The sequence below is a fragment of the Mauremys reevesii genome, linkage group 4, assembly GCF_016161935.1.
Source record: "Mauremys reevesii isolate NIE-2019 linkage group 4, ASM1616193v1, whole genome shotgun sequence".
NCBI lineage: Eukaryota > Metazoa > Chordata > Testudines > Geoemydidae > Mauremys > Mauremys reevesii.
In genome coordinates this window covers 143,646,241-143,660,491 of record NC_052626.1, presented here as the reverse complement: position 1 = coordinate 143,660,491, position 14,251 = coordinate 143,646,241, and the positions used below count along the sequence as shown (strand labels likewise).

The window sequence follows — 14,251 nt, the reverse complement described above, 5'->3', positions numbered from 1 at the left end:
CGGACTCCTGGGTTCTCTCCCGGCTCTGGGAGGGGAGCGGGGACTATTGGGAACAAGAGGGCCCCGGCCAGGCTGTGCAGCGTGTGTCACAGTAAGAGACGGCTCGGGCTGTGTGATGATGCGTTTGTTACAAGGGATCACAGCGTGGGGTGTGATCCCCTGTAATATGTTACAGGAGACCTGTCTATGTGTTAGAGGAGGGCTCTGGGTGTGTGTGTTTCAGGAGCTCACCCCCATGTCCCTGCCCAGCGCCATGGGGAGGGCAGACCAAAGTAACCAACCCCCCCTTCTCCAAACTCCATGTGTTGTGAGGTATTTTTTCCTTCTCCAGCCCTAAAACACAGATCAGGGTGGGCTGCGTCAATCCAATCAAGTAGCTATTGTGTAATGGGTGGAACCATCAAAGCATCAGATAGATTTTCATGGAAGAAAAAAAGCAGCCGCTGTCCTAGGGGGATGAAGCCTGTGCTGTGCAGCCAGCTACTGCTGCCTTCAGCCCACCTTTGCACAGAAAACATCTGGTGCAATGGCTGCTCCTCTGCAAGAGGCATTGTGCTGTTTGACTCACATCTGAGAACATCTACAACCATTTCCCTCCCCTGTGTGCATAAGTTGTTTTTACAGAAGAGAATTAATTTGCAGTGTGAGCTGTCGGAGGGGGAAATGGCAACTTCAGGCTCTTCTAAACGGGCACATGGTAAAATAAAAAAACCAAACCTCTTTCTCTGGTTTTAACCATGCATGTACAATTTATAATTTCCAAAGCATCCTGGTGGATTCTCCATCTCTGGCAATTTTTAACTCAAGATTAGATTTAAAAAAAATGAAAGCTCTGCTCTAGTTCAAACAGGCATTAACTCAGTGAAGTTCTTTGGTCTGTTATACAGGAGCTCAGGCTGAATGATCACTGTGGTCTCCTGCATAGGCCTGGGGAAATTGTGCACCATATCGCAGGCACAGAATTCATGTCCCCCACAGATTTTTTTTTTCCTCTGCAGAAAATACATTTTGCCAGAGAGGCACTGCAGTTACCCCCTTTTCCCCACCAGGAGATATTGTGGTGTCAGAATAGAGGGCAGCCAGCTCACAGCCATAGCGGAAGTGACATTCCTCACAGCAACCTGTGAGGAAACATGCAATATTGCGGGGACGGAGACAGAGCAGGGCACACAGGGCTTCTGTGTGGGTCACATAGACCAGGTTCAGAAGGGCTGGGGAGGGGGGAAAGACTGGGGTGGGGGCTAACTGGGAGTGGGGGTGCAGGACCACATGGGGTAGGGGGATGCACTGATATGTGGGGACAGGGGGTGCATGGGGGCTGGGGTGGGCGAGTGGAGGTGCAGGGACAGATGGGGATGGGGGAGGAAGGTGCAGGGATACATGGGTATGTGGGAGGAGGGATGCAGGGACACATGGGGACAGGGCAGATGTGCCTGAGTAGGAGAGGCTAGGGTGTCTGCCACGGTCCGCATGGAAGAGACTCCCCACCTTTCTAACAATCCCTCCCCCTCAAACAAACTGTTGCATACTTTTCCCACCCACACCCAATAACCCTCCTGCTTCACACCCAGGCTCCTTCCCAGCAATTACTTCCCTTTCCCTGAGCTCCTCCATTACACCCTGACTCCCCCAAACCTTTGCACTGCTTCTGAGGGGTGCGGGAAATAAGGTTCTGTATGGCAGTTTACATGAATTCTTACTCAAAGTTCTGTGTTAATATGCCTAGTAAAGAATCTATTTGTCAAAAAACACAACCTGAATCTTTTTTTGTTGTCTGTATTGTTACAGACATACTTGCTGACAGATATTTTGAAATAAATTACCAAAATAATTGAAACTAGTATGATTATATTGTGTTATTTTGACAAATGAAGTATGCACCATTTTAAAATATTGTTTGCAGAATTTTTTGGCGCAGAATTTCCCCAAGACTAATGGGAAACTCTCTTTGTGCACCTGGCAGGCCTCACGGTCAGTTCAGCCCTAGAACATTTTGATTGGTTACACTTTACACTAGCTTCTCCACAAGCCATGTGAATGCATCAGCTTCTTTAATAGAAAAGAAACACCGGGGTTAGACAGAGCTTTGTTACACATTAGGTACATAGTTCTTCTTTGTTACATTTCTATTTAGAATAGACGGCATGAGCAGTTCCCGAGTCTTCTTTCAATCACACACACAGGGCTGTCCTGCCCCGCCCCTTGGACCAATCCATGCTGAGACAGGACTGCAAATCCCACCTCTAGATGACACCCAAGAGACATCCTCTGGCTGGAACCAAAGTGGGTGTGGGGGTGAAGTTCCAAGCTGGGGCCCATCGAGATGGTGGAGGGGGAGAGGGGGAGTGAGTGTGTGTGGGATGGAAAGAGAGAGACCTGGTTGGGTCCCACCTAATGGAGTAGGCTGTGACCATCTACTCTAAATTCCCCCCACCTGTCTGCTCTTCCCCACACTGCTGAGCCAAGTCCCCTTCCCTGCCCACCCCCCCAGTCTCTGCTGGGCATCACGGGGACAGGACCATGTCCTGATCTGCATCCTGCTGGAGCTGTGTCAGGCCCGCTGGCTGCCAGAAGCCCCTCAGGCCCTGCAGGTGGCAGCGGGGCATTGGGGTACATGACCGGGTGCTGGGGAGGTTGGCCAATCTAGCAAACAGCTTGCCCCAGGCAGCACAGCTGTATGGCCGCTCTTGACTGTGAAAAAACCAATGTGGTAGCAAGGAGGCGGCCCGTGCAAAGCTCCTGCTGCAGCCAGTGCATCACAACGTCCTCTCCCTAGTGTGCGTGCGCTGGTGCTTGGTCAGTGCACTGGTTTTGCTGAAATTCTTCCTAGAATTGTTACAGCGGTGTGGCTGCTCCCTGATGTGTGCGCTGGTGTATTCTCAGGCTTGAGCTCTGTGAAAAGCCCTTCCCGCAGTCAGCACAGCTGTACGGCCGCTCCCCGGTGTGTGTGCGCTGGTGTCTTCTCAGGTTTGAGCTCCGTGCAAAGCTCTTCCCGCAGTCAGCACAGTGGTGTGTCTGTGCCCCGGTGTGCGTGCGCTGGTGTGTTCTCAGGTTTGAGCTGTGCGCAAAGCCTCTGCCACAGTCAGCACAGCGGTGCGGCCGCTCTCCCGTGTGTGTGCGCTGGTGTAGTCTCAGCTTCGAGCTCTCTGCAAAGCCCTTCCCGCAGTCAGCACAGTGGTGTGGCCGCTCCCCGGTGTGTGCGCGCTGGTGTAGTCTCAGCTTTGAACTCTCTGCAAAGCTTTTCCCGCAGTCAGTGCAGTGGTGCGGCCGCTCCCCGGTGTGCGTGCGCTGGTGCAGTGTCAGTGTGTTGGCACTACTGAACTTTTTACTACAGTTGGCACAGCAGTACTGCCGCTCCCCGGTGTGCGTCCGCTGGTGTGTTCTCAGGTTTGAGCTCCGTGAAAAGCTCTTCCCACAGTCAACACAGCGGTGTGGTCGCTCCCCGGTGTGTGTGCGCTGGTGCGTTCTCAGGTTTGAGCTCTGTGCAAAGCTCTTCCCACAGTCAGCACAGCGATATGGCTGCTCCCTGGTGTGCGTGCGTTGGTGCAATGTCAGTGTGTTGGCACTACTGAACCCCTTACCACAATTGGCACAGCGGTGTGGCCACTCCCCCGTGTGCGTGCACTGATGTAGTCTCAGGTGTGAGCTCTGTGCAAAGCCCTTCCCGCAGTCAGCACAGCGGTGTGGTCGCTCCCCAGTGTGTGTGCGCTGGTGTGCTCTCAGGTTTGAGCTCTGTGCAAAGCCCTTCCCGCAGTCAGAGCAGTGGTGTGGCCGCTCCCCAGTGTGCGTAAACCAGTGTATTCTCAGGATTGAGGCCTGCCTAAAGCTCTTGCCACAGTCAGCACAGGGATGGGGACACCGGCCCGTGGAGAGTCTCTGGGGTGTAGCCAGGCCTAGTCTCTGGCTGAGTTTACCGCGGGGACAGACTGCGTCCTGTGCATGGATCCCTCTGTTGGCCGTGGGATCCTGCGCTCCTGCCGTGCTCTCCCCACACTCAGACGGTGTCCTCAGTACCCCCAGGATCCCGAGCCCTGCTGGAGAGAGCAGAAGCAATTTCAGTATTAGCTCACTGTAAGGCTACAGGTTTGTCAAGGCAGGAAAAATGTCACGGATGGAGCGATCTCCCCATTTGTCCATGACTGTTTTTTTGGATGAGCACCTCACTCAGCAATGCTGGCTCCTGTCCCACAGGGCTGCACCCAGCAACGCACTCTGGGTACTGAGACCTGGCCTGTGGGCTTACAGTGCCACTCAGTGAATGGACTTGCCCCTCATCTTCTCTAGCCCGCAGCAACCCCTCTGCATCAGCCTGTGGTTAGGGCTGCAGCATTGGGGGGTTGCTGCGTGGTTGGTGCTTCCTGGGCAGGGCGAGGAGCAGGGCAGGTTTTGTTAAAAATCACGGAGCCGTCTCAGTAAATGTAGTGACCTGGGACTTTTACTAAATTTACTATAACTGCTCTGTAGTTTCTGATGTGAAATGCTGGCCCAAAGCTGCAGCCTGACTCAGGGTGGTTCTACCCTATGTTGTTTGTGCAGCACCTAGCACCTGCTCCCACGTGCGCCACACACCTCTTGGGTTGTTTGATGCTTAAATGGTAGATTGCCCAGGATATACCCAGCGCCTGGCACAACAGGGCCCTCATCCAGAACTAGGGCCTCAAAGTCCTAACAAACAGGGTCCGGGTTTTGTTTTCACACTGATTTTGGTTTTAGTTCAATCAGAGGGGTTTATTTACACGTTGCTGGTTCTGCACTGTCTCCTGTTTCACAGCAATCTCCTGTTCCCCGTATTTGCTCTGTTTAAACTATATTGATTTGAAACTAATTTAGGATCTACAATCCCCTTGTGGACGCATTGAGACTGGTATAAAGCTGCTTACGTCAACATAGCTTATTCCTGTGCAGGAGTGAGTCTGAGGAGGTTGAGGGGATGACATGTCACTCAGGGTTTGTGTGATGTAACCTGAAAAACATGTCTGTATTGTGTCACAAGCCAATCAGTGACACTGCTGAGCTGGAAGGGGTGAATGGCTGCTACCCGGCGGGCCTTTGATCTACAGACAGTCACAGACCGTGTTAAGGCTGAGGGCTGTGCTAAGCATTGACAGTGAAGCAATATCAGTGACAATGATTTCGTGCCACTGAGAGAGCAGGGGGAGAGGGGATGTGACAAAGGCCATTCCCCCCCCCCACACACACACACACCCAGCCCATACACCAGGACACACTAAGTCGTGCCACGCAGGAGGATTTCTTCTGGCCCCCACAGCAGCTACCTGGAACGCAGGGCAGTTTTAGAGCATTATAGTGAAATGGTGCAAATACTGAAAACCTTCTCCACAAAATGGCCTCCTCTGCATGGTGTGACTTCACACACATCATACATGACTGATCCTGCCCTGAGTCATTCCCAGCTTTCTCTTTGCTCACCAGGGACAGGTTTCTCCCGTCTGAGAGGTCAGGTGCAAAGTGAAGTGACAGAGAGGGGGCAGGAACCTTGAGAGGACAGCACCAAGCGCCAGTGACTCTCCCAGGCTGCGAGCAGGTTTTTGCCCCGTCTGAGCTATGTCTGGATCCAGGTGCCCCCCGGGCCACAGGACACCAGCACAACAGCTTGAGTCAGGAGGGGCAGAGGCATGAAACCCATCTGAAAAATCTCTAGGCCACCCCTGCCTTGGTATGATTTTCTGAGATGTGGGAAGCCTAGAAGGTGGTGTTGTGGTTTATGGACCAGCAGGCGTGTCTTTCCAGCCAGGTGTTTGTCAGATCCACTGACACACACAGATTTTATCCTCACAGCCCCGGTGCCCTCTCCATTACACGGGTGGGGTAACTGAGGCATGGTGGAGCTGTAGTGACTCGCTTCTAGAACTGAACCGAGACATTTTGAATCCTGCTGCAAAGTCCTACCCACTAGGGAAATGCGGCCTCCCCTATGCTCCCCCCCCACCACGGAGACCTCTCTCTTTCCCTCAGCATCCCTCAAATCCACCATCCCACATCTCTTCCAAGTTCATCACCTCCCCATCTCTGTTCCATTTCTCTGTCGCAGCTTTGAGGCCCCATCATTTTTAGGTCCCATCCTAGGTCACAGATATCCAATGAGTAGGAAAGATAGGAAGTATGATGATGACAAGACTCCCTGGCTTAACCAGGAGATCTTCAATGACCGGAAACTCAAAAAAGAATCATACAAGAAGTGGAAACTAGGTCAAATGACAAAGGATGAATATTAAAACAACAAACCCAGAAGCAGGTAGGAACAAAATTAGAAAGGCCAAGGGAAAAAAAACAATTAAACTAGCCAGTAATATAGAGGGAAAAAACAAAGTATTTTACAATGGAGGAGAGGGATAGCTCAGTGGTTTGAGCGTTGGCCTGCTAAACCCAGGGTTGTAAATTCAATCCTTGAGGGGGCCACTTAGGGATCTGGGGCCAAATTCAGAACTTGGTCCTGCTAGTGAAGGCAGGGGGCTGGACTCAATGACCTTTCAAGGTCCTTTCCAGTTCTAGGAGATAGGTATATCTCCAATTATTATAGGCAGGCAGAGGAAAACAAGGACAGGCTGGGTCCATTACTAAATGGAGGGAAAGACAATAAGAGAAAACGCAGCAAGAGCCAAACAGTTAAATGCCTCTTTCGTTTCAGTTTTCACCAAAAAAGTTAGCAGCGATTGGCTGACTAACATACTGAACATCAGTGTCAATGGGGTAGGATCTGAGCCTAAAATAGGAAAGGAAATAGGTATGAATTACTTAGACAAGTTACATGTCTTCAAGTTGGCAGGGCCTGATGAAATACATCGTCAAATACTTAAGGATCTGGATGAAGAGATCTCAGAGCCATTAGTGATTATCTCTGAGAATTTGTGGAGGATGGTAGAGACACCTGAGGATGGGAAATGGGCAAATACAATACCTAGGTAGAGAAAGGGGATACGGACAACTCAGGGAGTTATAGACCAGTCAACTTCAGTACCAGGAAAGATACGGGAGCAAGTAATCAAACATTCTATTTGTGAGCACCTAGATGGACATAAAGTAGTAAGTAATAGCCAGCATGGATTTGTCAAGAACAAACTAACTATGTCAAACCAACCTAACATCCTTCTTTGACAAGTAACAAGCTTTGTGGACTGGGTGGACACAGGAGATGTCACATCTCAAATGTAGTAAGGCTTTTGATACTTGTGACGGTGCACTCCATATGATGTTATGCAAATATGCAAATGAGTGTGAATATAATCTAACTAGAATACGCTTCATGCAAAAGGTCTCTTGTAAGATATCTTTACAAAGCTTATAATCTACTGAGTGTGGTCGTCCTATTTGTATAAATGTATCATTCTTGTATCTGAAACTAGAAATATAAAATATAACTCTGAGGGCCTACTGAAATTGTTCAAAGTGTGGGCCATTAATAGTGGTTTGGAATCTTGATGGCTCCCATTAACCAGGACAATTGGTTGTAAATGGCTGTTTACTTGCAAGTCTTCCTCTATACCTGTGTGCTGGCAAGTGGATAATGAAGTCTTACAGTGACATGTGATTGTATCACCTGAACTGGAATCCATCTTTAACCTGGTGCTGTTCCATTTAGAAGAAGAGGTGGGAACCCAGAGAGGGACAAAGGATTCCCACTTTATGCAAAAGATATATAAGGGGGTGGAATAGAACAAAGGGGGCTGCAGTCATGAGAAATCCTCTAGCTACCACCTGAGCTGGAACAAGGGCTGTACCAGGGGAAAGGATTGGGCCCAGAGTAGGAAGGTGTCCAGTCTGTGAAAGAAGCTTATTGAAACATCTCTGAGGGTTAGATTTTATCTGTATTCAGTTTTCTACTGTATTAGGCTTAGACTTGCGTGTTTTATTTTATTTTGTTTGGTAATTTACTTTGTTTTGTCTGTTATTACTTGGAACCACTTAAATCCTACTTTCTGTATTTAATAAAATCACTTTGTACTTATTAATTAACCCCGAGTAAGTATTAACACCTGGGGGGGGCAAACAGCTGTGCATCTCTCTCTATCAGGGTTATAAAGGGCGAACAATTTATGATTTTACCCTGTATAAGCTTTATAACGGATTTAATTGGGGTTTGGACCCCATTGGGAGCTGGGTATCTGAGTGCCGGAGACAGGAACACTTCTTAAGCTGTTTTCAGTTAAGCCTGCAGCTTGTGGGGGACGTGGTTCAGACCTGGGTCTGTGTCTGCAGCAGGCCAGCGTGTCTGGCTCAAGCAGGCAGGGTACTGAAGTCCCAAGCTGGCAGGGGAAACAGGCTCAGAGGTAGTCCCGGCACATCAGGTGGCAGTCCCAAGGGAGTTTCTGTGATCCAGCCCATCACAATACTGTCTTACATGATCTTCCCATAAACAAACTAGAGAAATATAGCCTACGCAAAGCTACCAGAAGGTGGGTTCACAACTGGTTGGAAAACTGCATTGAGAGAGTGGTTCTTCTCATTCTCTAATGAGCTGAAAGGGCATATCGAGTGGGATCCCAAAAGGATCTGTCCTGGGTCTGGTTCTATTCTGTATCTTCATAAATGATTGGGACAATGGCATGGAGAGTGCACTCATAAAGCTTATGGACTATTCAAAGCTGGGGATGGGTTTCAAGCCCTTTAGAGGACAGGATTAGAATTTAAAATGATCTTGACAAAACGGAGAAACGGTCGGAATTGAAATGATTGCCTAGGAAGGAGTACTGCAGAAAACCATCGGGGGTTATAGTGGATCACAAACTAAATGAGTGAATAATTTAATACTGTTGGCGGGGGGGGGGGGAAATATCTGGGATGTATTAGCAGGAACATTGCAAACAATACACACAAAGTAATTCTTCCACTCTACTCAGCACTGATAAGGCCTCAACTGGAGTACTGTGTCCAGTTCTGGGCCCCACACTTCAGAAACGATGTAGACAAACTGGACAGGATCAGAGGAGAGCAACAAGAATTATTAAAGGTTTAGAAAACATGACCTATGAGGTAAGATTGAAAAAAATTGGGTTTGTTTAGTCTGGAAAAGGGACGAGCGGGGGTGGGGGGGGTGTTGATAACAGTCTTCAAGCACGTAAATGGTTGTTACAAAGAGGAGGGTGATAAATTGTTGTTCTTATCCACTGAGGCCAGGACAAGAAGTAATGGGCTTAAATTGCAGCAAGGGAGATTTAGGTTAGAGATTAGGAAAAACTTCCAAACTGTAAGGGTAGTTAAGCACCGGAACAAATTCCTTGGAGAGATTGTGGAATTTCCATCATGGGAAGTTTTTAAGAGCATGTCAGGCATGGACTTGATAACACTTAGCCCTGCGTCAGTGCAGGGACCTGGACTAGATGACCTACCGAGGTCCCTTCTAGTCCTACATTTCTAGGATTCATAGATATCAAGGTCAGACAGGCTCATTGTGCCCATACAGCCTGGCTTCCTGCCAATCCCAGCCAGAGAATCTCCCCCAGTGATTCCTACTCCTGGCTGAACAAGAAGAAAGCTTTGAGAAAGTCACACCCCATTTCCACTCACAGACTCCCAATGAGGGGAAAATCTATCGTGTCCGTAGGGGAGCTCTCCCAGTGGTTCATTCCCCTCTCAGATAAACACTGTCCCCTAATTCCCAGCCTCCATTCATCCCCTTCGGCTCCCAGCCAGTAGATCTCGCTGTGCCTTTGCCTTCTACATTAAGGAGCCCTCTGCTAGCAAGTGTGTAAATCAGAATGGACTGAGTTATGACGACTCACCTTGGGAGGGGCTCTCAGGCCCTGAGCTTTCTCTGGAGTTCTCGGCATCCTGGATCCAGAGCTCTGCCTCCCCTACCTCGATCTGGTGGATTAAGTGTGGTATGGAACCTGAATAGCCTGTTGGGGAGGGGGAAAAGAATCAGCTTCATAACTAAAGTTTTGGGGACAGGGACTCATTTATATATTGGTAGACTAGCACATAAGAACAGCCCTACTGGGTCAGACCAAAGGTCCATCTAGCTCAGTGACCTGTCTTCCAAAGGACACTGCATCCGAAGGACACTGCTTGCATCCGAAGAAGTGGGTATTCACCCACGAAAGCTCATGCTGCAAAACATCTGTTAGTCTATAAGGTGCCACAGGATTCTTTGCTGCTGTCTTCCAACAGTGATCAATGCCAGGTGCCCAAGAGGGAATGAACAGAACAGGGAATCATCAAGTGATCCATCCCCTGTCGCTCATTCCCAGCTTCTGGCAAACAGAGGCTAGGGACACCATCCCTTCCCATCCTGGCTAATAGCCATCGATGGACCTATCCTCCATGAACTTATCTAGTTCTTTTTTGAACCAAGTTATAGTCTTGGCCTTCACAACATCCTCTGGCAAGGAGTTCCACAGGCTGACTGTGTGTTGGGTGAAGAAATACTTCCTTTCATTTGTTTTAAACCTGCTGCCTATTAATTTCATTTTGTGACCCCTAGTTTGTGTGTCATGAGTAGTAGTAAACAACACTTCCTTACCTACTTTCTCTACACCAGTCATGATTTTATAGACCTCAATCATATCTCCCCTTAGCCGTCTCTTTTCCAAGCTGAAAAGTCCCAGTTTTATTAATCTCTCATATCCGTTCATACCTCTAATCATTTTTGTTGCCCTTTTCTGAACCTTTTCCAATTCTACTATATATCTTTTTTTGAGCTGGGGCAAGCACATCTGCATATGGTATTCAAGATGTGAGCGCAGCATGGATTTATATAGAAGCAATATGATATTTTCTGTCCATTATTCTCAACATTCTGTTCGCTTTTTTGACTGCCGCTGCACACTGGGTGGATGTTTTCAGAAAACTTTCCACAATGACTCCAAAATCTCTTTCTTGAGTGCTAACAGCTAAACAGCACAACGGGGCCACGATCTCAGTTAGGGTGTCTCTGCGCAGCACCTGGAATGATGAGGCCCCAATCTCGGATGCTGCTTGAGAGGAAAGTGCAGGAGATCCCAAGCAGGAGAATAATGAAATAAACCTTCCTTAGAGGAAATTTCTTCCCATTTCCTGCTAGGCAAGTTCAATTCGTACAGTAACTCCTCACTTAATGTTGTAGTTATGTTCCTGAAAAATGCGACTAAGCAAAACGATGTTAAGCAAATCCAATTCCCCATAAGAATTAATGTAAATAGGTGGGGTTAGGTTCCAGGGAATTTTTTTTTCCCACCAGACAAAAAACTATATATTATACACACACACACACAATAAGTTTTAAACAAACAGTTTAATACTGCACACAGCAATGGTGATTGTGAAGCTTGGTTGAGGTGGTGAAGTTAGAGGGTGGAAGAGGGTGGCATATTTCCCAGGGAATGCCTTACTGCTAAATGATGAACTAGCATTCGGCTGATCCCTCAAGGGTTAACCCATTGTTGTTAATGTAGCCTCACATTCTACAAGGCAGCATGAATGGAAGAAGGGGAGACAGCATGGCAGACAGAGACACACACCCTGTGTGAGAGAGATTTGCATTGCCCTTTTAAATATGCTGATACCTCTAAGTACATTGCCCTTTTAAGTAGATCAGAAAGTTGAGACAGCAGCTACCGCCAGCAAGCTCCCTCTGTCCTGATCCCTGTCATGTCCCCACCCTGCTCTATGGAGAAGGTGTAAGCGGGGTGCAGGAGCAAGGGGGAGGGGGACACGCTCACATTAGTCCCCCCCCCCAAACCGTGCACAGCAAGTAGGAGACTCCGGGAGCAGCTCCAAGGCAGAGGGCAGGAGCAGCACATGTCAGTGGGGGAGGGACAGCTGAACTGCCAGCAATTGATAGCCTGCTGGGCAGCTGCTGCACAGAGAACTTAGGGGAGTGGGGAGCTAATGGGGGGCTGCCGGTCCACCCTGGTTCCAAGCCCCCACCAGCTAGCTGCAATGGGCTGCTCTTCCTGCAAGAACTGGACAAAGCAGGCGGTTGCAAAACATTTTAAGGGAGCATTGCACAACTTTAAACGAGCATGTTCCCTAATTGATCAGCAACAAAACAACATTAACCGGAATAACTTTAAGGGAGGAGTTACCGCACTCCGAAGCAGCAATGTCTATGAGCCTTCTCACTTTGCTTTGGGGCTGAGTCATGGCAGGTGTCACCGTTACACAGACTTATCAGTTCTTTTGCTTAGGGTGCAAGTACTGTTCAACTGTGCGGTTGTTAAGTTCATGATGTTCATTCTTTTGGGGGAGGTAGGGAGCTGCTCCAAGCAGTAGAAGAGTTTTCTCCCTGCCTTATTTGCTCATGTGCTGCTGTTGTAACCAGCCCTGTACCACGACTGAGGTGAGGTGGGTAATGCAAGTAAACAACTTACACTAAGATTAGACCCAGGCGCTGTAGCCCTGATTTGTTCAACAGGAAGCCAAACAGAAAGGGGCTGGCATTTGCCACCACTCAGCCATGGGGTGGCATCAAGGGAACCCAGATATTTCACAGCTGTGAGTAAAGATAAATAGGTCCTTACCCAAGGAAACAAGGACCCGGTAATTCCTCAGCATCTGGTCCCGGTACAGCTGCTTCTCTGGCTGGGATAGGAGCTCCCACTCCTCCCGGGTGAAATACAGAGCGACGTCCTCAAACGCCACCTGGAGCTGCTGGCACAAGTGTTACACACTCAGCACCTTCCGCCCCAGCCCGGAGTCTCGGCAGGGGACGCGGTTTCTAGGGGAGCGACTCCCAGGAACCCCCCGCCCAGCACCTGTGACCCAGGGACACTCCCCCCCCCAGGGACCCGGGGCCCTGCTGGCCGGGACAGGAGTCGCCCTCGGCTCCCCGCGGGGCTCTGGGCGGGGCGCTGGGAAGGGCCCGAACCCCAGGGCAGGGAACAGGCTCCGCCCCCCGCCCCGCCCCGCCCCCGGCCGGAGTCCCCGCCCCGCCCCAGGCCTGTGCTCAGCCCCGCTCCCGCCCCGGCTCCGGCTCCTCTGCCCGGCCGGGGCCGCGCTCAAGGGCCGCGCCCGGCTCCGCGTGTCCGCCCGGCCAGGGCCCCCCAGCCCCGGGGGGACCCCCGCGCCGCTCCCCGGCCCCCGCGCTCCGGCTGCTGCAGCCCCCGGCCCCGGGGTCACTAGCGCGGGAGGGACCCGGGTCCCGGCCCCCCTCGGCTCGGCCCCCAGCCGGGACCAGCCCGGGCCCGGCCGGGGAGTCCCCGCCCGCGTCCTACCTGCGCCGGCCCCGCTGCAGCCATCGCCGGGCTCGGCTCCGGCCCCGGCCGCTTCCTCCGCCCGGCAGCGACTTCCCGCCCCGCGGCTGCTGCCTCCCCGGGGCCGCCTCTCGCCCGCTCCCCGCGCTGGGGCTGCAGCCGGGACCCGCCTGCGCACGGGCCGGGCTGGGACCCAGGGGCCGGGCTGGCCCCGCTCCGCCCCGCGCCTGCGCCTGCGCCGCCGGCTCCAGCAGCCGGGCCCGGGGCATTTCCCATTGCGCCCCGAGGAGGCGCTGGCCGCCCCGCGGTGGGGATCAGGGTCGTTGTGTTAACGTGCGTAGGCCGGGCGCACGCCGGGCGGACCCTGCAGCTGCACATAAACCGTTTATAAACGCGCCTTAGTCTCGTTCCATTTCAAAGGGGACACGATCAACGTGCTTTATGAACAGTGAATGTGCATCGGGTTGCGGCTCGACAGCCTGCGCCCAGCAAGCTAGTTGAGGGTGGATCACATCGCAGTGTCACGAATCTACCGCCCTAGGCAGCTGCTTAGCTTGCCCAGGTTTGGAGCAGCTGGTGGGTATTGCACAAGAATAAAGCTGGGGCAAGAAATGGCATGGCCAGGTGGTAGAGGACAGGCAAACAGCCTGTGGTGACCCAAGACATGCTTGGTCAGTCACTGTGGCAGCCACAGACAGCCCGCGTCCTCACTCCAGAGCCATCTGTAAAGTGGAAGGCGGGGGAGGTGGCATGAGTCTTGTGATATTTGGGTGATATTCCTGAAATCCCCAGTTCCTGGAATTGTGTTTATGCCAAAATCTTCACTGTCTTTTTAAAAAAGGATAAGCCCTGAGGCTTGAGAGAAAATCTTGGAAATGCAGCAACCCCTAATGGCTATGAAACAAGGCAAATAAACAAAACCTATTTTGTAAGGGCTCATGGTTTTTAAATTGACTTGATTTTTTGAGGCTTGGCTCATTATTTTTGGACAGGTGCGGTGGGCAATGCTGTGCTAGTTACTGTTTACGGAAGGACTCATTTACTTTGCTTTTGTTTTAGTTTACAGGTTGATTTTTAAAGGCAAATACAATATTTTCAAAGATTTTGAGGCTGGAAGAGGC

The 14,251-nt window shown here is 50.7% G+C and overlaps 1 pseudogene; it reads right to left on the bottom strand.

Moving 5' to 3' along the window:
* Positions 1–2,032: 2,032 nt before the first annotated feature.
* Positions 2,033–13,421, bottom strand: LOC120403154 (annotated as a pseudogene).
* Between the last annotated feature and the right edge of the window lie 830 nt (positions 13,422–14,251).